This window comes from Odocoileus virginianus, unplaced genomic scaffold, assembly GCF_023699985.2.
Source record: "Odocoileus virginianus isolate 20LAN1187 ecotype Illinois unplaced genomic scaffold, Ovbor_1.2 Unplaced_Scaffold_20, whole genome shotgun sequence".
Classification (NCBI taxonomy): Eukaryota; Metazoa; Chordata; class Mammalia; order Artiodactyla; family Cervidae; genus Odocoileus; species Odocoileus virginianus.
This window is the reverse complement of record NW_027224282.1, coordinates 886460-912898: the sequence shown is the minus strand read 5'-3', so window position 1 is coordinate 912898 and position 26439 is coordinate 886460. Positions and strand designations below refer to the sequence as shown.

The 26439-nt window shown below is 46.6% G+C and overlaps 1 protein-coding gene across 1 annotated transcript in view; it reads right to left on the bottom strand.

Moving 5' to 3' along the window:
• Window positions 1-22205, bottom strand: part of KIAA1210 (KIAA1210 ortholog) — a 70806-nt gene extending 48601 nt beyond the window's left edge. The window contains exon 1 of the mRNA XM_070463007.1: window positions 22040-22205. The gene's annotated coding sequence lies outside the window, so the exon portion shown is untranslated. The remainder of the gene's footprint in view (window positions 1-22039) is intronic.
• Window positions 22206-26439: the final 4234 nt, after the last annotated feature.

Genomic DNA, 26439 nt, shown 5'->3' with positions numbered 1-26439 from the left:
GAGTTGGACACGACTGAGCAACTAACACACATCTCTCTAGGCCAGTCCCAGATGCTGAAGCCCCAGAACAGCCTTTTCCTTTTCAAACCATCTGACTTAAGAGCTGAACAAGGGCTCTGGGGAGATGAGGGGAGGAGAGAAAAAACAAGTAAAAAGGCCTGTCTTCCAAGGTTGTTGAAATGTTTTAACCACAGCCTGGTCATGTTTAAGGATCAGTAGACTTTGCTAGACAGCTTTGCTGCCTTCCCAGAGTGGAGAATGCTAATGAGAAGCAGCTGGCCTCATTTTAAAAAATTGATAGAATAAAATGTTTTTCATAGAGTCTGTGGTAGGCAGAATTCTACAATGACCCCCAAGGTTGTTGCCTCCCTGGTTTGCATGCCTTATAAAACCCCACCCCTTGAGTGTGGGTGAACCTGGCCTAATCAGGTGATCTCTTTTAAAAGTGCATCTATGCATAGAGGATGGACTTGTGGACACAGTGGAGGATGGAGACGGTAGGCGAATTGAGAAAGTAGCATTGACATATATACACTATCATGTGTGCTGGAGAAGACTCTTAAGAATCCCCTATACAGTAAGGAGATCAAACCAGTCAATCCTAAAGGAAATCAACCCTGAATATTCATTGGAAGGACTGATAATGAAGCTGAAGCTCCAATACTTTGGCCACCTGATGCAAAGAGCTGACTTATTGGAAAAGACCCTGATGCTGGGAAAGATTGAAGGCAGGAGGAGAAGGGGTGACAGAGGATGAGATGGCATCACCAACTCAATGGACATGAGTTTAAGCAAACTCCAGGAGACAGTAAAGGACAAGGAAGCCTGGCATGCTGCAGTCCATAGGGTCACAAAGAGCTGGACACAACTTAGTAACTGAACAACAATATGTAAAATAGATAGCTAGAGGGAAGTTACTATGTAGCACAGGGAGCCCAGCCTCATTCTCTATGATGACCTAGAGGTGGGGGATGGGATAGGAGGGGGAAGGGAGGCTCAAGAGGGAGAGGATATATGTATAATTATGACTGGATTTGCATTGTTATATGGCAGAAACCAACACAGCATTGTAAAGCAATTTTCCTCCAATTAAAAAACAGTGGGTCTATGAATGTGATCATAAAATTTGACTAGTGTTTCCACATTTCATTTTCTAGATCTCAGTCCTTCACCCCAAAGGTATAGCTAAAAAGTTTTTCATATTTCATACAATATCGTCAATAAGACATTGGCTTGCCCAATATTTTGATGCTGATCTTTACTTTTAGATAGCTTAGAAGAAACAGTACCAAAGTCATTGGTCATCAATGGACCCTCTAAACTGGGATTTAGCCAGAAACAAGCCTTACAAACAATGTTTGAATGGCTATTTTATCAATTCCCCTGAGGATCATAAGAAGTTAATTCTTTTTTAAAAAATGTATTTATTTATTTTAATTGGAGGCTAATTACTTTACAATATTGTGGTGGTTTTTGCCATACATTCACATGAATCAGCCATGGGATTCTTTTTATATAGTGTGCCTTAGGACATTAGGGCATAATTTTCTAGCAGAACTTTTGTTAAAAAGGTTACACAATAATACTTTCAAAATGACATAGCTAATACAGTAGGGGCTTCCCAGGTGGCCCTAGTGGCAAAGAACCTGCCTGCCAATGCAGGAGATGCAAGAGACTTGGGTTCAATCCCTGGGTCAGGAAGAACCCCTGGAGGAGGGCATGGCAATCCACTCCAGTATTCTTGCCTGGAGAATTCCACGGACAGAGAAGCCTGGCAGGCTACAGTCCATGGGGTTGCAAAGAGTTGGACCCGACTGAGAGACTTAGCATGTACGCATGCGATACAGTGGTAAGATTTACCTGTACACTATAATATATGTAACAATTATTTATTGTTTAACAGACATTTAACAATTATTAAATGTCTCAGATAGATGATTGGAAATAATTTCTTAAAAATCTGAAAGCATCTTTACCAATATATTTATTTTAGTGAATAAATGTTCTTTGCTGTCTGAAGTAAAAAAAAAAAAAGAAGTGGGTATAGAGATCACATACAGAAGTCAGAGAGATTAAAATCTGCAGTGGACACTCTCCTGTGGGCCTGGAAGGAACAAACTGCCATTTTGTGGAGAGGACCAAGTGGCAGAGAATGGCAGCAGCTAAGGGCAAACCTTGATTGACAGCTATCAAGGATGTAGGGACCTCAACCCCACAGCCTCAGAGAAACTGCATTCTGCCAACAAGCAGTCAGTTTGGAAGATAACTTCAGATGGGCCTCAGCCCTCTCTGATCCATTGACTGCAGTCTTGTGAGGCCCTGAGCAGAGGGCTTGATAAACCATGCCTAGTCTCTTGATTCATAGAAACTGAGAGATAATAAATTTGTGTGGTAAGACACTCAAATTTTTGGCATTTGTTACACAGCAATGAACATGAATATGAATAGAATACAAATACAAGTCCTACGGGCCCCAGCTCTAATGGAGAAGGAAGTAAAAAGTGGGGCAGGTTTGGAGCCATGTAAGCCACAAGGCAGAATTTGGTAAGAGGTCCATGAGGGGACTGTTTATCCCCTTCCCCAACCCATTTCACCACAAGCACTTCTTTATGAAGAACATAGGTTACCACTCTCTCAAGTGGCCTGTCGGCTGAGCAGGTTAGATAGACCTTGCCAAATATTAGAACAGGTGAAAACCCTGAAGACTCACCTTAGTAAGAGAATGTCACAACTTCTTTCAAATATGTCTATACTCTGTCCCCTCAGCCAGGTGTGTGTATTGTGTAACCACCAACCAGTGGATGTAGAGTCTTGGGCCAATCATTCTGAGGCATGACCCGGGAAGGGGGAGGGGAAGTGCCCAGCTACTTCTAGAGTAAATGTCTTTTGCCAGGATGCCAACTCATTGAGGAACCAGGGCTCCCCCTGAAATAAAAGTATGAAAAAGGGCCCCCTTTCCCCTTACTAGTTGTAAAATAAGCTAACCTCTAATGGAGCGTGATCATTCCCCCTTCCTCTTTTCCTTGCATGAGATTGGCAGGAGAAAACCAAAGATTTGGCCAATTCTTGAAATGTGGCCCTTGGACTCCATGATGGAGACAGCTGCCCCTCAAATCACATAATGAGCTCTAGAAGTCCCACCTAGCAAGCCCACCAGTTATCAGAATGACTCTGACATGGCCAGTCACCCCACTGACTGGCAGCACTCACTCGGAGTAGTGCAGCTGTGATGCTGAGTTCCACCCAGGCTCTGACTACTTCCATGCACGAATCAGGGCTTTCTGAGGTCATCAGCATGACTGGCATTTTCACAGCTGGGGCCAGGGTGGCAGCATGTCTCAGCAGGCTCGAGGCCAACCAGCTAGCTCTGGAACCTTTGTTTGCTCACGCTCCTGGGTGCAGAGGATCCCATCCCACCCCTCATGGGATGCTGAACTTAGGAGAAATCTTTTCTTTTTTTAATTTTTATTGGAGTATAATTGCTTTACAATGTTGTGTTAGTTTCTACTGTATAGCAAAGTGAATCAGCTGTACATATACATACATCTCCTCTTTTTTTATTTCCTTACCATTTAGGTCACCACAGAGCACTCTATTCCATGCTATACAATAGGTTCTCATTAGTTATCTATTTTATACATAGTAGTGTATATATGTCAATTCCAATCTCCCAATTCATCCCACCCGCCCTCTTCCCCTACTTGGTGCCCATACACTTGAGGAGAACAATCTTGACAGTCATCTATACTGGCTCTGAGGGCCCTGGGTGGGTCTCTGCCCAAAGCAGAAACTGATACATGGCTTTGAAAACGAATATGTCAGTTGCTCAGTCATGTCCGACTCTTTGTGACCCATGGACTGCAGCCTGCCAGGCTCCTCTGTCCATGGGATTCTCCAGGCAAGAATACTGGAGTGGGTTGCCATTCCCTTCTCCAGGGGATCTTCCTGACCCAGGATCAAACCTGGGTCTCCCACATTGCAGGCAGATTCTTTACCATCTGAGCCACCAGGGAAGCTTTGGTGGTTCATTATTTGAAAAGACCTCTTCAGCAGCCTCTGCGAAGCCAACCTGCAAATGCCCACGGATGTCAACAGGAAGCTGTTCAAGGGCTAGAGGGCTGCTCCTCCACACTCCACGCCCTCACTCGTGGGCACGTGGCCACCAGAACCATCAAGCAGACACCCAGACACACCCTCTAGGGGACTCCTGCCTCGGACACCTGATCCAGAGTAACTATCCCCCAGGCCTTTCTTCCACTCCTGGAGGCCAGAGGAAAATGACAACCCACCACTCTCCACTGCCCCATCACATGGAAGCCCATTTCAGGAATACCTGTCAACACCCTGATCGCCGTCATCCAGAGTGCATGTCTTTATCCTGGCAACCTCAAAAGAAGAGGTTGTCTTGGTTGGAAACCTGCTCAAAATGTCTGCAGAGCATCATCTCTCCAGTGGGAGAAGAGAGGAACTGGAAAGATCCGCTCCTTATCTCCAAGAAACAGCTGCCACAGCCACACTGGCTGCAGGTTCTCCATCCCCCACCCTCCTCTTCTTTGTTTTGTTTCCTTCTCTGTGTCTTTTCCTCCTCCAGCACTTCCATTTGAAAAGGCTCTGGTTCTGCCTTCCTTTCCCCCTCATTGCACCTCACCCCTCTAGTAAACCAGGAGAATCACAGAAAGACCCAACTCATGTGGCTCCTAACATCTTAGATCTGCTGGGGACGTGGTGGCACAAGTGGTAAAGAACCCACCTGCCAATGCAGGAGATGTAAGAGACGCAGGTTCAATCCCTGGGTTGGGAAGATCCCCTGAGGAGAGCATGGCAACCCACTCCAGTATTCTTGCCTGGAGAATCCCATGGACAGAGGAGCCTGGCCAGCTACAGTCCATGGGGTCACAAAGAGTCAGACACAACTGAAGTGACTTAGCACACTGGGGGTGCGGGTTAAAAATGCAGAGATTGGGCTTCCCTGGTGATCCAGTGGTGAAGAATCCACCTATCAACACAGGGAACACAGGTTCAATCCCTGATCTGGGAAGATCCCACATGCTGTGGAATAACTAAGCCCATGTGCCACAACTATTGAGCCTGTGCTCTAGAGCCTGTGAGCTGCAACTGCTGAGCCCATGCCGCAGCTATTGAAGCCATTGCGCCCATGCTCTGCAACAAGAGAAGCCACCACGATGAGAAGCCTATGCTCTGAAACTAGAGAAGAGCCCCCACGGAGCAACGAAGACCCAGTGCAGTCAAAAATAAGTAAATAAAAAGGCAGAGAACTTGGCTTCAAAGTTCATTCTGTTATCTCCCTGGTGGCCTCAGAGACTAGCTGAGTTGTATTCTGTTTTGTCAATCTACATAGACTATGATTAAAAGCTCTGCTCTTGCACAGTCAGGGGGCAATTCATATGACACAATTAATACAATCAAACTGCTGAGTCCTTACTCTGTGCCAGGTTGACTCTGAAAATGGTTTTACATGCGTTATTTCATTGAATATCACAAGAGCCCTATGAAGTAGGCTGTGTTATTTTGTTCTTCTTAAATTCACCCCCATTTCCCAGATGAGAAAACCAAGTCTCGCTGAAATTATGTAATCTGGGCAAGGCCATACAAGCAGTAACTAATAGAGCTAGGACTCAAACCGAGTTCTGGTGGATTTCAGAGCCCATGATTTGACCACTACATGCTGCTCCCTCCTTAATTAGCAAAATCTGGTATTAAATGCCCACTTGCTCCTGCCCCAAAGAATCTCACATCTTAGCTCATTATAGGACTTGAAAACAGGATAACTTGCTAAGTCATTATCAGCCTCTAATATCTTTGCAAAGATTTGCTGGTCATTTTAACAACAGAGTCCCGCCAAAAATGGCTCACTGTACATATATTGTGATACGAGATCACACGATATTAAGAGGATAGGTCTGTAGCATGGATGGCCAGGCTGAAGTGGGTTACCAGCAAGGGGAGCAGGAAACATGGAAACACTGGGAGACTCAAGGAAGAGCCAGAACGGAGTCAAGGGACCCTGAGGATAGATTTCACAGCTTTAAGTGTGTGTTGGGTGCCAAGAGATCTAGACCCCAACTCCCCTCCAGCTCTCAAGTGCGTCCCAAGCAGAGTGTGTCTGAGGCTTTTTATTTTATCCTGTATTTGTTGCAGTTGCTATTGCTCCTAGCAGTCAGTAATCCATCAGGTGGGTGGAGGGGGGTCAAAAAATCTTCAAGGAGGGGAAAAAGGCAAAAGAAGAAGAAAAGAGGTTAGTGATGCTGGGGCAGGCTGTGAATTCTCTGTGGCTGGCTGGCTCCTGCATTGGCAGTGGTTCCCTGGTGGGGGAGGCAGGGGAGATAAAAGGAAGAGAACTCAGCCACAAAAATAGGCCCTCACCTCAGCCCAAGCTGAACTATCTGTGACTTTCGTGAAGCCCACTTGTAACTTCTGGGTTTTATCTTAAGGCCCCTTAGCCCACAGGGTGGAGCTGGAGAGGCAATCACTTCATGGCTATGATGAATAGCCTTTGGCCTCCCAGTTCCGGAGTGAAATAAAACAAGGTCCCATGTCTCCACAGGAAGGGAATGGACAGAAGGAAGGGTGATGCTGCCATCACCAAGCGGTCCAGGACCATTGAAATAAATATGCTTCCAAGAATATGAGAGTCCTGGCCAATCTCAGTCAAAGTCATATTTGGGGGTATCTTTAAAGCCCCAGATTTCCTTACCCCTTAGTCCCACAGACAGCCCTGCAACAGAGCAAAGAAGCAGCTGCCTACCTAAAGCTGCAGGGAGAATTATCCAAGTGCTCTCTGGTCCCCAGATCTTTCCATTCTCTGTGGCCTTAAACAGCCACCATTAGAATTAGCACCATTAGCATTAAACCCACCATTAGGACCAGACAACAAAGTCAGACTATTATTTCTCGAGGCCTCTCTCTTTGTACCACAAAGTCTTCATGCAGTCCTACTATGTACTCAGTCCTGTTTTGGCTCTATGGAGACAATAATAAAATAAAACAGTGAACATTTACTGGACATTCAGTATGTACAGACACTGTCTGAAGTGTTTTGCAGACACTGTCCCTTTTAATCCTCAGAGCAGTTCTGTGAGGTAGGTGCTATTTATTTTCATGCCTCTCCCATTTGGCAGATGAGGAAACTGACAGGCTAAGTAACTGCCCGGGGGTCACACGCAGGTACATGGTGAGGGCAGGATTTGAACTGAGGTCATTTGACTCCAGAGCCCATAAGCGCTACGCTAAAACGACCCATTCCCTGATTACAAAGAAAAAGATGCACATGAAAAATGGAAAGCAGGGCTTGATTGGGAATCAGAAGGCCTGGGTCCTGATTCTGCCTTTCTACAGCTCATCTTTGCGGCCTCGCCTCAGCCATAGCTGGGCCTCTGTTCCCACATTTGTAAAATGAGGAGGTGAGACAAACTGGTCTTGTGTTCTTTCATGATATTTTAGGACAAGAATTCATAAGAAGATGAGGACTCAAAGGCTAAATAAACTCTTGGGTATTGACTCCATATAGGAGGCTTCTGCAGGGCCCAACAGTCATGGCACAGGAAGCCAGAGTGTGTGTCGCCTGCACATGTGTGTGGTACAGGGGACTGAGGGGCAGAAAGGAGGCAGAGAGCCAAGGTTAAGCTGGAGAAGTATGTCCAGAACACATCACAAAGTCAACTTGGACAGGGAGCAGCAAGGCAGTACTAGAAAGCTGAGATCTAGCTGTAATTAAGGTCAAGGAAGAGGGAGGGTGAGAGTGGTGAAGGAGAATCTCAGAGGGGAGGATTCACAGGTGGGAGGCAGTGCAGCATAGGAGGTTCCAGAGGGCACTTCTGTGGGTGGTTCCATGTTAAAGTAGCTAAAGGGACTGGAAGGGACCTCTCGGTGTGGGCTGGAGTCGTCATGAAAAGCCTGGGAGGGGAAGCCCACATTCGGAAAGCCCATTTGCTAGGCAGAAAAGTTTGACAGCTTGAGGCCTGAGACACTGAGTGTCAGCATAGCTGAGCTGGGGGTGGGGGCAGAGAGGGCAAGTGACAGTCACCAGCCTGGGGTGACCAGGAAGAGCCTGAGGACTCTGGCTTAAAGTGATGTGCTTGGGGCACTGAGGCTTGGGTGGTACCTGGCTCACCTACATCCATTTCGCTTAAGGTCAGGTCTGCTCTCACACGTGACTCTCAAACCTCTTTGGTCCAGTGCCTGCAAAAGAACCCAGAAGTTTCCAGAGAAATGCTGACAGGGCCACAGGAGGGAGATGCCAGGACAAGGGACATCAGATAGCAATGGATTGGAAAATGGAGTGTCCCAGAGCCTGAGGCTAAACAGAACACCAAGAAGGTGGAGAAAGAGGGACCCCCTGAAAGACAGCCTGGAGCTGGGCCAGGCTAGATGGTGGCTAGTAGAGGAGGAGAAAAAGGCCAAGATGGCCAAGGGCAGAAGAGAGATTTCTGGTCCTCATCTGTGTTCACTGCAGGCCTCAGATGCAGAGAAGATCCCCGGGCACAGTGCTCAGGGCATTGTCACGCTCATTCCCTCATTTGGCTGCTGTCACCCCCACGCAGCAGAGAGAAAATGATTGTTACTTTGAAGAAGTACAATACGTAAAATAGATAGCTAGTGGGAACATGCTGTATAGCACAGGGAGCTCAGCTCAGGGCTCTGTGATGACCTAGAGGGGTGGGGGGTGGCGAGAGGTCCAAGAGGGGGGGATTATATGTATACATATAGCTGATTCACTTCGTTGTACAGCAGAAAATAACAACATCATAAAGCAATTATATGCCAATAAAATATTTTTTAAAATAGGCTATTTAGAAAAGAAGAGGTAAATGATGTGTGCAACAAAGCTCTTCCCAGCAGGGTAACCACCTCATGGGAAAAGAAAAGTAGCAGTGAGACCCAGGAGGACAAAAATCTACCAGGCTTTCTTCAACTTTAAGGTGCAAGAATCTGTGATCAGAATGGCCTGGCGGGGGAAAAGCCACCGTGGGAGCAGTGCCCAGTACGGGCACTCACATGGCCCCTCCCAGGTGGTCCACTTGAGGATGAGAGGGGAGCACACAGCCAGCATATGAGGAATGAATAAAAAATAGCACAGCGCCTGGTACAAAGAGAACACTCAAGAAATAGTAGGGGGTAGAGGAGGAATAAATTGGGGACTTGGGATTAAATAAAATAAACAACAAGGACCTATTGTATAGCACAGGGAACTATAATCAATATCTTGTAATAACCTATAATGGAAAAGAATCTGAAAAAGAATGTATATATATATATTGAGTCACTTTGTTGGACACGTGAAACTAACACAACTTCATAAAGCAATTGTATTTCAATAAAAAAAAAAAAAGAAATAGTACATTTTTTGAAACTACTAGTAGATACATGGACCATGGTGCAAAAAATGGATTCAAGGAGGGAGCTGGAAGTTATCAACCTACGTGAAAAATCACTGATTCTGGGGTCTTCGCCCCCAGGGATTCTGATTCTTCCATGGGGGTGGGGCCCAGAGATCTGCAGGTTCTGTAAGCTCCTGGGTACAGAGGTACAGAGTCCAAACACCTCACTTTAAGGAAACCCCACTGTAAATCAGGGGTGCCCATCAGGCCTGGCTGGAACAGAGAAGCTGAAATGGGGAGCCATAAGAAATGGACATGGTGGTGAAGAAAAAGCAACTTGAATGATACTAGAGAGAACTGAGACTGCAAGGGAAGACATTTTGTTTTTCTAATGAATGTCTTTAAGACTTGAACCTCCAAGGAGTCCTAGAGTAACTTAGGGAAAGTTGACACCTCAGTCCTGCTATTAATTAACTGTGAGGCCTTAGGCAGTCCCAGTCCTCTCTCTGGGCTGCAGTTTCCTCACCTAAGAAGCAAGAGATTGGGCGGCACTTGAATCAAGGGGTCTTTTCAACCCAGGCATTCCAGGATTCTATGATTCACTGAGATAATCACTCAGGGTTCACAGTTCAGACCTAGAGAGGCTAGATTTTGCAGAGGCCCCCATAAGCCTTGCTTGAGTTTGCCAACTGGGGACCTGCCTTCAGAAGTTCCCTCAAAAAATTAAAATAGAGCTACCATATGATCTGGGCTTCCCTTGGTAACTCAAATGGTAAAGAATCTGCCTGCAATGCAGCTTATTGTTTTTTCAAAAAACTCTCCTACTTTTAACTTGTACAGAAGCCTAAGCTACTGCCCTATTTTTAAAAATACACACAGTTGCAGGAGACCTGATTTAAAATTCCCCATTCATTTTTTCTTTCTCTTTAAGTGAAACATTAAAATTTTTTTTCAGATCAGGCGTTAATCCCTATCAGAGAATTAACTATCCCATCTCAGAGAGTTTCCTCCAACTCTGAATAAGCAAACATAGGCCATTTCTACATGAAATAAGGTCTTTAGATCATTGACATTTGGCTACGGAAGCCAGAGGCACAGAAGAAACAAATATTCTTCACAAGTGAAAGTAATATTATGTCTTTCAAAAATAGAAGATGGAGATTTAGTGGGAATTTTTTTTCATCTAATTCTCTTAAAGGGCTTCTAGAAATCCCCTCCAAGTACCACAAATGAACACTGAACTAATACAGAAATCTGTTCATATGTTTTATGCAAACCCAGAGGAGTAGACTTTTCCTGCCTTATCTACTAGGCTCTGCTCAAAATGTGAACAGGCAGGTCTGCCTTGATTCTGAGGACCCTTTCTATTCCCCAACCCCCATAGGGCTCAGAAGAGTTTCCCCTTGACATACTTTCCATTTTTCCAGAACATTCAGGCTAATGGAAAGGGGAGAGCTGGATGCAATAAGGAAGGGGAAGTAACCATGACCCACAGCTTATAGGATGGGGATAATGACCTTATTGATGTAAAAATGAAAGAGAACAGCATTGAAACATGTATATTATCTAGGGTGAAACAGATCACCAGCCCAGGTTGGGTGCATGAGACAAGTGCTCGGGCCTGGTGCACTGGGAAGACCCAGAGGGATCGGGTGGAGAGGGAGGTAGGAGGGGGGACCGGGATGGGGAATACATATAAATCCATGGCTAATTCATTTCAATGTATGACAAAAACTACTGTAATGATGTAAAGTAATTAGCCTCCAACTAATAAAAATAAATGGAAAAAAAAATAATAAAAAAAAAAAAGTTTTTTTTGAGGGCTAGAACACCAAACTAATAAAATTCCAACAAGCTGTGTGACTTGGACAACTCATATAATTTCTTCATGCCTCCGTTTCCTTATCCACAAAATGAACCTGTATGGAGACAGAACTGGGGTGATTGAGGAAGTAGGTGGGATGAAGGAAATATGGCTGTCACAGTATCATGTCTTTGTGCAGTGGCCTGGAGTCTCTGCTCCAGTAGTTTCTTTTGTTTTTGAGTTTTGAGTTCTTTTCATATTCTGAAACAAATGATTTTTCAGAAATGTGTTTTGCAAACATTTTCTCATGTTCTGGATTTGTTTTTTCCTTCTCTGAACAATGTCTTTCACTGAGAAGAAGTTCTTAATTTTAATGAAGTCCAATTTATCAAATGTTTTGGCAAATCATGCTTTGGTTGTCATATTAAGAAATTTAGCAGATGTTCCTTTGTCGCAGAGAGAGAAATCTGGCACCTTGACCTTCTGAGAAGGAAGCATGACATAGTGGCAAAAGGATTAGGCCACAAAGTAGGACAAATCTAGGTGTGAATCCTGGCTCTTATCAATGACTAGCCTGTGATCTTGGGCCAGTCACTGAACTGTTCAGAAATGAAATTTCCTTATATGTTCAGTGGGGCTAAGAGTACCTTCAGCATCGGTTAACTGAGGATTCCTTCACTCAATAACTGTTTGCTGAGGACCTACTATGTACTAAGAAGAAATCAGAATAGTGCTCAAAAAAGAGAAGGGCTTGCTCTCACAGACAGTTTGATGAACTAATTCATATAAAGCTCTTGGCACGAGGGGTAGCACATACTAAGCTCTCAATACATGGTAGCTAAGGTGGAATCAAGATTGCCAGGAGAAATATCAACAACTTCAGATATGCAGATGATACCACTCTAATGGCAGAAAGTGAAGAGGAACTAAAGAGCCTCTTGATGAAGGTGAAAGAGGAGAGTGAAAAAGCTGGCTTAAAACTCAACATTCAAAAAACTAAGATCATGGCATCTGGTCCCATCACTTCATGGCAAATAAATGGGGAAAGAGTGGAAACAGTGAGAGACTTTATTTTCTTGGGCTCCAAAATCACTGTGGACAGTGACTACAGCCATGAAATTAAAAGACACTTGCTGCTTGGAAGAAAAGCTATGACAAACCTAAACAGTGTATTAAAAAGCAGAGACATCAATTTGCAGACAAAGGTCCCTCTAGTCAAAGCTATGGTTTTTTCAGTAGTCATGTACAGATGTGAGAGTTGGACCATAAAGAAGGCTGAGCACCGAAGAACTGATGCTTTCGAATTGTGGTGCTGGAGAAGACTCTTGAGAGTCCCTTGGACAGCAAGGAGATCAAACCAGTCAATCCTAAAGGAAATCAACCCTGAATATTCATTGGAATCAACCCTGGAATATTCATTGATGCTGAAGCTAAAGTTTCAATACTTTGGCAATCTGATGCAAAGAGCCAACTCTTTGGAAAAGACCTTGATTCTGGGAAAGACTGAAGGCAAAAGCAGAAGGGGGCTGCAGAGGATGAGATGGTTAGATAGTATCACTGACTCAATGGACATGAGTTTGAGCAAACTCCAGGAGATAGTGGAGGACAGAGGAGCCTGGCATGCTGCAGTCCATGGGGTCACAAACAGTTGTACATGATTGAGCAACTAAACAACAACTATCATTACTACCCTCCCTTCTTCATGGGAAAACTGTCCTTGCCATGGCGTTAATAACCTAAGACCCCCCTATGTCTTCACTGGTTTCCCAGAAGTAGGTGATGAGGCTCCCTGTATTATCTGCATACTCTCCAGCAGCCAGCCCCCTGGTGACCAGTAGCATTGTCAAATGGCTCTGTGCACTGGGACCTAGGGCCTGGGGCTGTGGCCATGGCCATGTGATGACAAAGCCAACTGCATCCAACCTGTGTCCTTTGCTCTTTAGCCATCACTGCGTCAAGTGGCCACAGATATGGTTTGAGTTTAAATTCCAAATGCCTGGGAAACCTACTGTCCTCAGAAAGCCTTTCTCTGGCACACAGAGTATGATGACTTCTCTCAGGGGACTCCCCAGCCCAGGAGAGGCTGCTCAGGCTTCTCATTTATACTGTTTCATGACTAACTCAGAGCCCTGTATTTTGGCCTTCATCCTCGTCTACCCCTAAACAGTTCAGACTGCTCTTCCAGACAGGGAAGTAGCACAGCAAGGAGAATCCTTTCCCCTTTTCCTCTTCTTAAGAAAGATCAAGGGACTTCCCTGGCAGTCCAGTGGTTAAGATTTCGCCTTTCAATGCTGGGGGTACGAGTTCAATTCCTAGTCAGGGAGCTGAGATCTCACATGCCTCATGGCCAAAAAACCAAAACAGAAAACAGAAACAATATAATAACGAATTCAATCAAGACTTTTAAAAAATGGTCCACATGAAGAAAATGTTAAAAAAAAAAAAAATCTAAACAATTCTCCCAGGTCACGAGAAGAAAACTCATTTTCCTTATATCTCAGAAGAACAAAAACGGGAGTATGACTCGTTAGTTGGTTAAAAGCTGTTCTTTGTTTGTCAACATTAGGTGGCAAGGGAACTCACATTTACTGAGGGCAACCTATGTGCCTATGAGTTACCTGAGTGGATCCGTGTGACAACCCTACAAGGTAGGGTCATTATCTCCATTTTACAGATGAGACAATTGAGGCCCAGGAAGGCTCAGGTACTCACCCATGCCCACACAGCTAGTAAGTAGCACTGTAAGGATGCAAGCCCATGTCTGACTCCAAAACCCCATGTTCTTTCTACTATATGGTGCCGAATACTTTCAGTAATTGTACATGTGTATCTCTCAAGCCACATACTATGCCAGGTGGCCGAGCCTTGGGGCAGCATGGCCTTTGATAGGACAAGGTAAGCTGCTGGGAGGGGCCTTCTTCTCTTCCCTTGGGCTAGATGCCTTGATCCTTCATTAGTTTCCTGCAAGCCAGGCCAGTCTACACATTGCTCTGATGACCCAATCCCAAACACCAAACTTCCACATACCCTTAAAGTGGTACCTGGGCTTCCTGTCACGTTACTGGCTAGGTGTTGGACAGAGGAGGCCCTGACATTGTGTGGAACTCCTGGCTTGTACTGCTCCCCAATACAAATGCCCCGATTCAGGCACTCCAATCCCAAACTGAAGACAGTTCTACCAAGGCAGAATTTTGCACCCAATCTAAGCAAAAGCACACTTGTGTGCAAACTCATAAATCATATACTTAGAGAGGGCCTTGTGCTCCTCAAAGCACCTTTACAACCATTTGACTGTCCAGACAATTCTGTGACATAAACAGGGAAGCAGGACTTCCCTGGTGGTCCAGTGGTTAAGAATCCACCTGCCAATGCAGGGGACACGGGTTTGATCCCTGGTCCAGGAAGATTCCACATGCCACAGGGCAACTAAGCCCATGCACCACAACTACTGAAGCCAGTACTCTAAAGCCTGTATTCTGCAACTACAGGAGCCCACTCACCCTAGAACCCACGCTCCACAACAAGAGAAGTCACCACAATGAGACACAAGCACCGCAACTAGAGAAAGTCCATGCAGCAGTGAAGACTGAACACAGCCAAAAATAAATAAGAAGATAACTATAAATAATTTTAAAAGGGAAGTAGCATCATTATTTTCACTATTCCTATTTTACAGATAAGAAAACCAAGGCCCCAAAAAGGCATGGGGACACATCTGTGGTAATGCTATGAGGGCTGAGAGTCAGGACTCTGCCTCAAAAGTGGCCTTTAAGTAATATCCCATGGGAGGACTCATTTGTAAGCCCTGCAGAAGCCCCATTTCCTTGATGCCAATTACTATATTAATCATGAATCTCTGGCAATAACTATTAACATCTCTCAAATGCTTGCTGTGCTAGGCACTGCACTACATGCTTCATATCACATGCATTATTTCAGTGGCTATCCTAATCCTCTGAGGACTAGGTCCCATTATTACCCCCATTTTACAGATGAGGAAACTTGGGCTCAGCTGCTTAGATGACATACATGAGGCCACAAAGCTAGAAAGTGATAGATCAGGGACCCAACCCCAGGACTGTCTGATACCAGAACCATGCTCCACTGTACTATAGAACCTTTAAAGTCGAGTGCAGGGACTTCCCTGGTGGTCCAGTGGTTAAGAATCCAACTTCCAATGCAGGGGACGTGAGTTCAATCCCTGGTCAGGGATCTGGAGTCCCACATGCCACAGGGCCACTAAGCCCACATGTCACAACTAGAGAAGGGGGCCACTAAGCCCACAGACTGCAACTAGAGAAGCCCAAAAGCTGCAATAAAAAGGCTGAGTGCTGCAACTAAGACCCAACACAGCCAAATAAATAAATAAATATTTTTAAAAATAAAGTTGAGTCCAATATAGAAGCCACCAGCCACATGGGGCTATTTAACTTTAAATTCATTAAAGTGAAATAGAATTAAAAACTCAGTTCCTTGGTCACATTGGTTGCATTCCAAGTGTTCAGCAGCCGTGCATGGCTAGTGGCTATTGAATTGAATAGTACAAACAGGGGACATTACCATCAACACAGAAACTTTTATTGGATAGTACCCCTCCTTGGACTTCTACTTTGGAGAAGGCAATGGCACCCCACTCCAGTACTCTTGCCTGGAAAATCCCATGGACGGAGGAGCTTGGTAGGCTGCAGTCCATGGGGTCTCTAGGAGTCGGACACGACTGAGCAACTTCACTTTCACTTTTCACTTTCATGCGCTGGAGAAGGAAATGGCAACCCACTCCAGTGTTCTTGCCTGGAGAATCCCAGGGACGGCGGAGCCTGGTGGGCTGCCGTCTATGGGGTCGCACAGAGTTGGACACGACTGAAGCGATTTAGCAGCAGCAGCAGCAGCAGCAGACTTCTACTTAAAATATTATTCATTGAAGGCAGGGTTTCTCAGCCTTGACACTACTGCCATTTGGGGCTGGAGAATTTGTTGTGGGGGCAGTTCTGTGCACTTCGGGATGCCGAGTAGCATCCCTGGCCTCTACCCACTAGATGTCAGCAGCACACCTTGCCCTTCGTTCTGACAACAGAACAAGTCTTCCGATATGACCAACCATCCCCTGGGGGAGCCGAAGTGCTCCCCACACCTCTGGTGAGAACCTCTGGGTTAAGGTTAAGGTTAGCAAATGGCAAATCTTATCACGACCTTACCTTAGCCTCCTGAAAACAAGCCATTTCACTGACACTCATTTTTTTCTAGTAAATCACAGTCTACAGTAATTTGCATTGAGTGGGTTTAAGAGCTACTGAAGATTTCCTAAAAGAGGAAGACCATTTAAAGCAGCAGGATGAGTGTGAAGATGCCAAGTGAGGATCACTGTGATGTACTGTATGATGAGTCCCTCCAATTTCCTCTCCATTAACCGTGACTATGAAGTTGTCAAGGTAGGATAAGGAATGAATTGGTTTAAAATGCTAAAGGAGGGACTTCCCTGGCGGTCCACTGGTTAAGACCACTTTCCAATGCAAGTTGTGCAGGTTTGATCCCTGGGATGGAGAAGCTAAGATCCCACATGCCTCAAGGCCAAAAAAATATATATATATATAAAACAGAAGTAATATTATTACAAATTCTATAAAAAACTTTTTAAAAAAATGGCCCACAGCAAAAAAAAAAAAAAATCTTAAAAAAAAAGCTAAAGGACTGTCAGCATAGAAAATCAATGAGGAAACAATAGGAGCAATTACATCACACACTGCATTTTGGCTACTAACTTCCAGAAATAACAAAATGCTGTGTTGTTTGAGAAACTGGTGAAAGAATCCCCAAAATTCTAAAGTTGGCCCCACAGAATATGGGCTTTCAAAGATTCAAAAGAAACTAGTGTAAACATTCCCGTACAAAATGCTGAAAATTTGCTTACTGATGAAATAATATTACTCTTCCACATTTTTCATACATGCCTAAGGAAACTAAACCTCCCTACAACAAATGCAGCACTCCTTAGAAAGCTATGCTGTGCTTAGTCATTCAGTCGTGTCTGACTCTTTGCAATCCCATAGACTGTAGCCCACCAGGCTCCAGGCAAGAATACTGGAGTGGGTTGCCATTCCTTTCTCCAGGGGATCTTCCCCACCCAGGGATCGAACCTGGGTCTCCTGCATTGCAGGTGGATTCTTTACCAGCTGAGCTACCAGGGAAGCCCTCAGGCAGATGCCACAGGGTGAATGCAGGTTAGCAAAATGCAACAGCCAGTCTGTACCCCTTGCCAGGGGAACTGGAGTTAATAGTTTTTCTTCTAAAACTAGAAGAAGAAAAAAAAATGGAAGAAGTGAAGGAGAGAAGGAAGCAAAGTGCCACAGGGATCTCTAATGACCATATTGTTGTTGTTGTTGTTGTTGTTGTTGTTGTTGTTAGGTCGCTCAGTTGTGTCCGACTCTATGTGACCCCCATGGACTGGTAGTCTGCCAGGCTCCTCTGTCCATGGGATTCCTCCAGGCAAGAATACTGGAGTGGGCTGCCATTCCCTTCTCCAGAGGATCTTCCCAACCCAGGGATCAAACCGAGTCTCCTGCTTGGCAGGCAGATTCTTTACCACTGAGCCACCAAACTCTTAATAACAGTGAGGAGTGGAGGGTGGATCTGAGCTGGCAAGCTGAATGACTGCAGCTCCACAAACATTTCAGGAGCTTTCTGCTCGTCCATGTTTGCCTTCCCCAACTGGAAGGTCAAAGGGAGCCAGGCTTCATGTTCATCACAGCTCCCCGGGTGCCTGTCAGCTTCGGGTTCAGGAGAACAGGCTACAGGTGAGAGGGGAGATAGCCTGGAGATCATCAGCCACTGGAGGGACCCGGGGTGGGTTTCCTCTAGTACTTGGGTGCTCAGGGCCAAGAAAGAATGCGTGGGACTTCCCTGGTGGTCCAGTGGTTAAGAATCCACCTGTCAATGCAAGGGTTCCACATGCCACGGAGCAACTAAGCCCATGAGCCACAAGTACTGAGCCTGTGCTCCAGAGCCCACGAGTCACCACTACTGAAGGCCCATGTTTTAGGGCCCATGCTCTGCAACAAGAGAAGCTACTGCAGTGAGAAGCCCGGGCACTGAATGAAGAGTAGCCCCTGCTTGCCTCAACCAGAGAAAGCCCAAACACAGCAATGAAGACTTAGCATAGTCAAAAATAAATACATTTTTAAAAAAGAGAACGCATGGACTCCTTGAATACCAACAACTGGAACTCAGAAAGAGCTAACATGTGTGACCTCTAATCTCAAATATAGCAGCCTCCACTGCTTTGCGGGACATCAGGGAAGTTTTGAAGCCAAGGGGAGAAGACGGGCCCATCAATTACAATAGTTCTTCTCTGGTCAGGGGTCAGGGTTTATGGCAAAAGTGCTCAGCTTCCTGCATCCTGTCTGAGAGTAGGAGAAGCTGCCCAGCACGATGTGAGGCACTCAGCAACCTGCAAAGTCCTCCGGTTGAGCCCCGAGCGTCAGAGTGACACAAACGCAGTCAGGTCATATCGAAATGCACATCATCAGGAGTAATCCATCCAGGCCCACCAACCTAGCATCCACTGGCCAGTCTGGCCAGGAGCTAGCCCCTGGGCCACAGGATGGCAGTGTGTTAGCCTAGAGGGTCCCACAACCTGGGACACCAGAGGCTGGGGGAGGAGGGCAAGGTGCAGGCCCAGAACACCCAGAGCGGGAAGGGGCTGAAATGGGAAATGGTTGTGACAGGGGAGACTGAGGTTGCCAAAACCCAAGCTGCTCTAGCTCACTATTTTGCTTTGGGCTGAATTGACCTCTGCGAGGGGTCACAGCACCATGATGCAGGCTTTTCATCCTTTGCTCAGAAGATGGTTTTTCCTCTTTCACCGACTGTACAGCTCTACACTGGAAGACAGGGTACCCAGGATTCTAATCTTACACTTGTCATTGACTGTGTGACCCAACTTTAGTGTCTGGTTTTCTCACCCTTAAAATAAAAACCTGTTCACCCATTGCACCATCACAGGATCTTGTCTGGTTAAGAAAGGTATTACACTTTTGCTCCATCTCCTCATGTACTTGCACAAAACAATCTCACATAATTCAAGATGCCTACTACTTTCTCCCTTTACCAGCAAGCACACCCACTGTTCCCTTGATAATTCACTTGTCACCTCTTGTCATTCTGTCTATGAAAAGAATAGAACTTTTAGCTAGCTAATAGCTAGCTATCTCAAGCAAGAGCTAGATCTGAATTTAAACACCAAAATTGGTACCCTAGCAACTCACCTGGTTAGAGCGAGGGGCCAGTGGGGTTGGTGGCATGGAGCCATGCCTACAAGGATGTGGATGGCTCTGAACATTTTTCCAACACTGGCCAAACAGCTCCAACTCATATCATAAATGTACCCACCTGTATAAAATATCTAGAATGCAACTGTGATCTGCAGAGGAGACTGTGAACTAACCCTGTGTTTCCACCCAAATTCAGCTTTCAAAGTCTACTGGGCTTCCTTGAAAGGGTGCCACCCTCCTAAGGTGGCCAAGTTGTGATTCTAGGAAACCCTTCTGTGGGGCATATGGGAGGGAGGTGTGGAGAGTGACAGGAAACCCAAGGCTCACAGGAGGAGCAGTGAATGTTCCAGCAGCCCAATCTCCTTCCTGGTTTGTCTCTCCCCCTAGCCCTTGAAAAAGCTCAAAAAAGGGACCCTAACACCACATCAAATAAATTGAAGGCTGCATAATGTATAGGTTGGAACAAATTTGGAAAATTAAGACAACTCAGAAAATGTAAGGTGATTTTCTCCACTCACCCAAATTCTGCTCTCTGTTGCTATTCATCTCATCTCCTTCTTCCAGTCCTCCCTGCCCCTACTTCTCACCCCAGACTCCTGTCCTCCTTTACCTTTTGTCCTAGGGAGCCTATGTCTCTCACCCCACCTCTGGCAAATTGCTGCTGACTAGGCTGACCACTCCCGCAAAAGGCAAGCTCCTCAAGAGCATCTTGGTTCACTCAACAATGTTCCTTCAATGAATATCAGTGCCAGGCACTGTGCTTGCTTGGCTCCAGGAAGGCAAAGCATAAGTTTCTTCCACGATGCTCAGCACAAAGCTTGCTACAGAGCAGGTGCACTGTTGTTTTGAATGGCTCCTGAGTCTCCATAGGTCCTATGAGGGACCCCAAGCTTCTTATTTATAGAAGCCTTAACTCCTTTATCTCCTCAAATGCTCTCATCATTTCCCCTATGCCTTCAGCCCAGATTCCATAAATCATCAGATGAGCTCGGGCCTCTAATGGTGGCCACAGGAAGAGGTCATTTGGTCCACTAAATCCCCCTTTTCCACCCCAAAGACCTCAGGCTGCATGGAAAGTGGACATTAGGATGAAGGGCCCCATGTGTGTTTGCAAGCAGGAGGATCGAACAGAAGCCAGCACTGAGCCCCACGGAGGAAGGAGCTCACCCACCTGGGAGCAATAACAACACCGTTAGCGTCTTCTCCTACTCTAAAGCCTCTGCCGTCTACCTGTCCGTGATCTGGTGCTACAGCGAGTACCACAAAGAAAGCCTTGTCATTTCCATGTCATCCATCTGAGGCCCTAGGCTGAGGGGGACAACAGTGAGCCCAGGAGCTGGGATGATAAAACAGTTGCAAGGATGCTTTTCAAGTTTCAAGAGGCCAGGTCCACTCCCCATTGAAAGAACAGGAGCGTGCTCTGGTACCCATCTGGAGAAGCAGTAACAGGGGCAGCCAGCCTACCCACACCTCCAAGCCTAAATCTCCCCTCTCGGGTGCCTCAAATTGAGTGCCACTAAAAGTCACATGGAGTACAACTGTGGGCCTGCGGGCCAGAGGCCGCCAGTCGCTGTCCACACTGTGCCTTTCTATAAGGACAGAGGATTCCAGGGGCCAGGCCAAACACCCCCCACCTCCCCCACACCCTCCGCGTTCTCACCCCGCCACCCCCACCCCCTCGGCAATTCTGGACTATTGGAGACCTGCCATGAGTGAGGTGAGTTTCTGGCGTGGTTCTGGATTGTGAGAGCCGAGGGAGAGGAGTGTTAGCTTCCTGAATGAAAATGCAAAATAACTGCACATCCACAAATCAATCATATGACTAGATCCATTCTGCTTCTTCCTGTTGTCACTGCATGAAAGACGCACACATGACATCCAAAAACACCTCCAGGAACACCTAGTGAGATTAAACTGCTTGGAGCTAACGCCACGTCCAGTAGCGCATGAAAGACGCACACATGACATCCAAAAAACACCTCCAGGAACACCTAGTGAGATTAAACTGCTTGGAGCTAACGCCACGTCCAGTAACTGGGAGGCTGCACCTTGTACAGCCGGGAACAGATTTCACAAATGAAGATGGCTCAGAAACTTTGAGGTGATTTTCTCCACTCACCCAAATTCCCCCTCACTCTTTCCATCCCTCTCTCCTCCTTTCCCCTCCTCTCTTTACCGAGGGGAGCCCGAGCTCCCGAGCTCCGGGGGGGGGGGGGGGGGGGGGGGGGGGGGGGGACACTCAGGTGAGCCAGGTGGGGACAGCGGTGGGAGGCGGGAAAGAGAAAGTCTGCAAGTGGAGCCCCACCCCGTCCCGCCCCCTCCGAAAGACCTCAGAGTCCTGGAAGCGCCCACCGCGCGCCCAGACCACCGCTTTCCCACGCGCGCGCACAGGCCCAGGTACGCAAACCTGAATGAGCCCTCCCAGGAGCTTCTTCCCCGACGCGAGTTCGAGCCTCGGAGGCTGCGCTTTCCCCGCCGCGCGCCCTCGGGTGCCTGGCAGTGGCCGCGCTTCGCGGTGGGCGGCGGGCGCCGGGCTCAGGCGGGAAGAGATGCCCGCACCAACGGCCAGCGCTGTGCCACTCCCCACTCCGTGCAGTCCAGTTGCAGCATTTACGGCGCCCACCACTTACTCTGCAGCCTTCAGGCAGTAGGAACAGATAGCCTTGGCGCCTCCAAGGGAGCCGGAGACCAGTTGCGCGCCCTAACCGCTGGGGCGCTTAGGAGTCAGCGCTGGGGGCCTGCCCTTGGGGGCAGCTCTATACGCCCGTGCTCACGCGCACGGAGCCCCAGACAGGTCGGCCAGCGCTATCAGCGACAGATAAATTTCTTCTCAGAGGCTTCTTGCTGTCTTCTGAACTGGGTCCAAAAAGGGCCGAGCTTGTTCCTTAGTGGTTAGGAACCGTTAACTCCCTTTTTCCTCTGCCTCCAACATCCCACAACCACAGCATCCTTAGTGAAAGACACCAGATGCTCTTTCTTAGCCTCCCTGAATCTCTGACGTGTGTAAGGAGTAAATCGGAGGGGAAGCCCTGAGGAGTTAGAGACTTTGATCCAGGCGGGGAAGGACACTCCACAGCTTTGGGGAGAAAATGGAAAGAAGTCGCTTTCTGGCATTTTAGATCTGCAGCCTGAGGGGAGGGAGGGACAGAGGAAGGGAGAGAGAGGTGAAGCCCCAAAGGGGCTGAATAGCAAGGGTGCAAGTCTTCTCATCTCAACCAAAACATTATTTTTGACCCGTTTGTTCTTGTTTAATCCTAAGGAAAACCATTTACTCCCTAAGCAAGTCTGGGGTCACAAACACTAAGAGCAAAAATGTCTTTAATGTTGTGCGATCTCAAGTGATGCTCATGAGATAAAAGTCCCCACCAAAAAGTGCATATACCCAGTGGATCCCAGTTATATCGTGGCTCAGTGGATTCAGAAATACTTGCTGATCAGATTGTGCCTGCCCCAAACCGAAAGGTCTGGAGAGAGCCCCAAAGTGTGACCTAATGCTGGCTACCTGGAAAGTGCAAGAGGGTATCTCTCCCAATCCCAGTTCTGTGAATCTCCGTCCTGGCATCAGAGATGCAGAGATCCGCAAGATTTTCACTTGTGAAATGGCTGGTGAAAGCGTGAAAAGTGAAGCAAGTGCAGACACAGGCTTTTGGTTGCTTAAAATTACTGAGCGAAATCAAGGATTTTTAAAAGGTCAAGGTTTCTCCTGGACCTGCATTCAGGGAGGTCAGTAAGCACCGCAGGACTGGGGCTAATCTGACAGTCTGTCTAAATCTGGCTTCCCTGAACAGAGAGAAGAAAGCCAGGTCAGAATCCGTCAGAGGCTTTTGGTTGATCTGTAGCACCGGGCCTGCTTTCTCCTTCAGTCTGCAGTGAGCAACAGCCTGCTTCTGGAATTTCACTGGGTGAGCAGGGGAGTGCATGGAACCCTCTCTTCTTAACATAACTAACCAAGGACTAGATCTATTTAATGCATTGTAGATACTGAATCCTGATCTGTGGCTAACATGTCTAGCTAGAATTCCTTTTTAGCTGGAATTTGTGGTCAGTTCTCTGTTATGTGGCTTACCCACTTAGGGGATTTTCTGCTATTGTGTTTTCATCAAAGAACAACTTCTGGGGTAGCTACCCCAGTTGTAATGTCAGTGGGTGGTTGAGAAAGACCAATTTTAAGATTGGCCAGAGAAGAAGCTAATTAGGAAGGCAAATCTGTGTCATTCCCCTCCCACCCAAGTAGAACACACTCTGAAAACCATGGACTTTGGTTTTTTGATTATACATGCTTTGCAGCTATTTGGCCAACTCCTTTCTTCCCTTACTGTGGATAATTAGGAGGAGAAAGTCCATGGAAAATCCATCCTGTGATTCCCAGACTGCACTGATGGTTCTTTATGCTGAACTCTCACAGAACTTGCTGTTCATGCTCTGGAGTCAGAGCTGGGGTCAAGTTCTGACTGGCTACGTTTCTGAGGTGTAATAACTGTATTGTCATTTTGTGGGAAAATGTCTTTTGTTCTTAGGAGATTCATGCTGAAGTATTTAGAGGTGAAGTAGAATGATGTCTGCAATTTATGCTAAAATAGTTCAGAAAAAATGTGTAGGGGTGTGTGTGTGTGTATGTATAAGGCAGAGACAGAGAAAGGGGAGCTGAGTAAGAAGATACGACTATAAAAACAACAATTTGGGAAATAGATGTTTTTTTAAGTCTTAAAATTGAAGGTAGATACCTTCATGCATATCCAGACTTTGGGGGAAAGTGTCACCTTTTGTAAATACCAGGAAGACATGCATTCCATTACTTGGCTTTCAGGATAAGGATGATTTCTGCTAAGCAAGGTGGGCACATCCTTAGGATGCCAGGTCAATAAGACAGGTTTCCAGGGGTAGCAGGGCACAACTGCTCCCTCCCCACCAAAGAGGGGTGCAAACACTGCAAGTGACTCCCCCAGTTCTTAGATAAATGCCTCCATCGCTTTGGGAGGGAATCTGAGCTTCCTGGCTCTAATCAGTGATTCCAGTGAGTCTAAAACATGCTGGGTACATTCAGCTGAAACCTTCAGGATGGACTTTAAAATCAGACCAAGACTTTTAAACATCTTGCTCTTGAAAAAAAAAATTTGTAATCACTAAGGCCTTAAACAGAGAATAGTGAGACTCACTCACTTCTGAGCAGATGCAAACCATTCAGAAGGTTCCTCTCAGTCCCTGTGGCTTGTGGCTTCTGTTTCCCCCCTTGCTCTTTCTCTCTTCCCTCTATTTTCTGTGTCTCACTTAATGTGTTCTCACTAAGACTGGCAAAGAAATGGTGAGTTTAGGGGTTGGGAAAGAGAAAGACAAAGCAGTTTAGAGTCTGAGTCCACATGACTTGCTGACCACAGCATCTCAGATGGAGTGACACCTCAGAAAGCCTGGGAGGATAAGCTAAAGTGCTGACTTACGGCTTCTATGGAGACATCCACCCGGACATCTGAGTGCCTTCAGAAAATCTGCCCTCACAACACACTAGGGAGTCTAGGGGCAGGTGAGATTCAGGAATCAAAGACCAACAGAGCCAGAGCTATCTCTGAGGGAGATGAACGGAGGGAAACTATACTTGGTGGAGCAAGGACATCCCCAAGTCCTCAACATTTTTAAACAGGTTCAAAATTCACATTCAGGGCAGAGCTGGTAGGGATGGGGAGGGGCAAGCCAGAAAGATACTATGATGGGAGTTGGGGGAGGAAAGAATGCCTCCCTGGAATTGGAGGGCTGAAAGGGAGGCATGAGTACATAATGATGCTTAAAAAGCCATTGGCTAATGGTAGACCGTAGTCAACTTCTTCCTTCAAATCCTCATCCACTTTCCCTCCCCTTCACCTTCCTTCTCTTCCTCCCCCATCAAGCAGTCTTCAGAGTCACTGAATATCTCCTTCTGTCTCTCAACACCTCAGACTGAAGGAGGGGACAACCAAGAAAGTCACCATCGCTTGCCACACTCCAGATTTGGAGGAAGTCTGTACTGCATAAACTGTTTAGAATGTAGTTTTATTGCTTTCAGGCTCTGTATCCAATAACACAAACTTGTCTCCAGGTGTGGTCCTAGCAGACCCTCCTGGCTGAGCGGAAATGAGAAGAGTTTGTAAACAGACGCTTTGTAAAATGTTTCTAAATGTACACCCATCCATCTGCCTGCCTGCTTGATTTGCCTGTGTTTCAGATTTTCCCTTTCCTGAGTGGGAACTGGAGCTCGGATGGGGCCAATGGTGTTGGGAGCAAAGCTGCTAGGAAGTGGGAGACCATTTCCAGTTTCTTACTGGATGCCTTCATTTCCTTTCTCCTGACTGTGTGAAAACTCTAGAATGACCCCTTCTCACTACCCCCAGCTCCCTGGCCCTCAAGTCTGAGAATTGCAGCAGTGCTCAGGAAAGAGGAGGAATCCAATCTTCTTTTCCCTCACTTCCCTTTTGGCCAAAATAATGACCTCCAACCTGAAAATCACGGGGAAAGAGAAAGCACACACATTTATCACTCACACTTTCATAAGCCCAGAGCTGGGAGGTGTGAGGCACCTGGCTGCCACCTCCGGGGTCAGAAGCACTGCCAAATTGCACCTCCCCTACAAGCATCATGGTCCAGAGCCTGCAACCCCCTTCCACCCTGCCATCAGCCCAGAGATGCCACCCCCACTGGAGGAAGGAGACTTGCTTGGCACAGAAAGTGGGATTTTCACCACCTAGCCAGGCAGGGAACTGCTTTGGCTTCCTTGCCTGGGCAGCTGAGAAGAAAGCGACCCCTCAGTCTGGAATCAGTGATTCCCACAGGCCAACCCAAACAGCCTCCTGCTGTCATTTTATTTCTTTCATTAATTAACATCCTGGAGAGGGAGGTTCCTAACCCTTCCCTCCTAGGCCCCTGGCATCCTGAGTTGAATGACTGGTCAGTGCGATAAGTAAAGGCATGTAGCCAGGGCAGCTGGCCTCCAAAGACTCCAAAGAAAGAAAGAAAAAGTGGTTGAAAAGTTCTAATGGCACACAAAGGTATAAAATGATGAAAC